Here is a 2858-nt window from a genome sequence, read left to right as displayed (position 1 = left end):
AGGTAGTTCTTTGAAAAGATAAACAAAATTGATAAACCTAGCCAAACTCACCAAGAAAAAAAAGGAAGAGGGCCCAAATCAAAAAAGTCAGAAATGAAAAAGGAGAAGTTACAACCAACACCACAGAAATACAAAGATCATACGAGACTACTATGAACAACTATATGCCAATAAAATGGACAACCTAGAAGAAATGGACAAATTTTTAGAAAGGTACAATCTTCTAAGACTGAACCAGGAAGAAATAGAAAATATGAACAGACCAATTACCATACTGAAATTGAATCAGAAATTTTAAAATTCCAAACAAACAAAGGTCCAGGACCAGACGGTTTTACAGGTAAATTCTAATGAATATTTAGAGAAGAGTTAGTGCCTTAATAGAGTTAACATCCTTCTGAAACTATTCCAAAAATTGCAGAGGAAAGAACATTTCTGAACTCATTCAATCAGGCCACCATTACCCTGATACCAAAACCAGACAACAGTAGCACACACAAAAAAGAAAATTACAGGCCAGTATCACTGATGAACATAGATGCAAAAGTCCTCAACCAAATACTAGCAAACCAAATCCAACAATATATTTAAAGGATCATACACCATGATCAAGTGGGATTTATCCCAGGGATGCAAGGAGTTTTCAATATCCACAAATCGATCAATGTGATACTCCACATTAACAAACTGAAGAATAAAAAACATATGATCCTCTCAATAAATGTAGAAAAAGCTTCTGATAAAATTCAACATCCATTTATGATAAAAATTCTTCAAAAAGTGAGCAGAGAGGGACTTCCCTGGTGGCACAGTGGTTAAGAATCTGCCTGCCAATGCAGGGGACACAGGTTTGATCCTTGGTCCAGTAAGATCCCACATGCCACGGAGCAACAAACCCCATGCGACACAACTACTGAAGCCCATGCACCCTACAGCCCGCGAGCCACAACTACTGTGCCTGCATGCTGCAACTACTGAAGCCCATGTGCCTAGAACCTGTGCTCCACAACAAGAGAAGCCACTGCAATCAGAAGCCCATGCACTGCAACGAAGAGTAGCCCCTGCTCGCTGCAACTAGAGAAAGTCCACATGCAGCAACAAAGACTAAATGCAGCCAAAAAAAAAAGTGGGCATAGAGACAACATACCTCAACATAATAAAGGCCATATATGACAAACCCACAGCTAACATCATACTTAGCGGTGAAAAGCTGAAAGCATTTCCTCTAATATCAGGAACAAGACAAGGATGCTCACTCTCACCACTTTTATTCAACATAGTTTTGTAAGTCCTAGACACAGCAATCAGAGAAGAAAAAGAAATAGAAGGAATCCAAATTGGTAAAGAAGTAAAACTGCCACTGTTGGCAGATGACATGATCCTATACATAGAAAATCCTAGAGATGCTGCCAGAAAACTACTAGAGCTCATCAATGAATTCTGTAAAATTACGATACAAAATAAATATACAGAAATCTGTTGCATTTCTATACACCAACAATGAAATATCAAAAAGAGAAATTAAGGAAACAATCCCATTTACCATCACATCAAAAAGAATAAAATACCTAGGAATAAACCTACCTAAGGAGGCAAAAGACCTGTACTCTGAAAACTATAAGATGCTGATGAAAGAAACTGAAGATGACACAAACAGATGGAAAGATATACCATGTTCTTGGATTGGAAGAAACAATCTTGTTAAAATGACCATATGCAAGGCAATCTACAGATTTAATGCAATCCCTATCAAATCACCAATGGTTAATTATAGAATCTAAATGGCAAATATGTGAGTGGTTAATGTACAATTTTTTCATGTTGTCTGTATGTATGAAAAATTTCAGGATGAAATAATGAAGCAGAAGATAACATGTGACACAGCCTCTCAGGCTCCTAACAGCCCCTCCCGCTCTTACAGTAGGTTCCAATAATATTTAATTGCGTCTTGCGGCGTTCTGACTTAAAACTCATCTGTAAGCTACCAGGTCCCTTGATTCAGCCAAGTCCCTCTGCGCTCCTTCCTCTCTGAGATAAAGCACCAGGCAGAGGGGGATGGGGGATTGGACTGGAAGGACCCCTGAAAGCGATGGCCTCACCTAGAAAAGAGGTTGGGACCTGAACTATCACAGACGCCCCGGGACCCTTACGGCAGAATCGAGGGAGACAGTTAGGAAGTGGTACCTGCTGCCTCAAGTGTTGTGGTCCCTAAGCTAAACCTGGTCACCTCTTTTGAGCAAAGAGCCCTGGGATATGAAGAAAAGGAGACAACAGTCATACACCCAGCCGTGTGGATGAAAGGCTCTTGGTGCTGCAGCCAGGAGTCACTGCTGTGCCTCTGAGGTGGGACAGCTAACTTCAGCACACCGGTCCACAAGAGACCTCCCAGCTCGACATAATATCAAATGGCGAAAATCTCCCAGAGATCTCCATGTCAACAACAGCACCCAGCTTCACTCAACGACCAGCAAGCTACAGTGCTGGACATCCTGTGCCAAACAACTAGCAAGACAGGAACACAATTCCACCCATTAGCAGAGAGGCTGCCTAAAATCATAAGTCCACAGACACCCCAAAACACACCACCAGATGTGGACCTGCCCACCAGAAAGACAACATGCAGCCTCATCCACCAGAACACAGGCACTAGTCCCTTCCACCAGGAAGCCTACACAACCCACTGAACCAACCTTAGCCACTGGGGACAGACACCAAAAACAACGGGAACTACCAACCCGCAGCCTGCAAAAAGGAGACCCCAAACACAGTAAGATAAGCAAAATGAGAAGACAGAAAAACACACTGTAGGTAAAGGAGCAAGATAAAAACCCACCAGACCTAACAAATGAAGAGGAAAT

The sequence above is a fragment of the Monodon monoceros genome, unplaced genomic scaffold (assembly GCF_005190385.1).
Source record: "Monodon monoceros isolate NGI ecotype Baffin Bay Population unplaced genomic scaffold, NGI_Narwhal_1 Super_Scaffold_21, whole genome shotgun sequence".
NCBI classification, from domain to species: Eukaryota; Metazoa; Chordata; class Mammalia; order Artiodactyla; family Monodontidae; genus Monodon; species Monodon monoceros.
Note: the sequence above shows the minus strand (reverse complement) of the source record.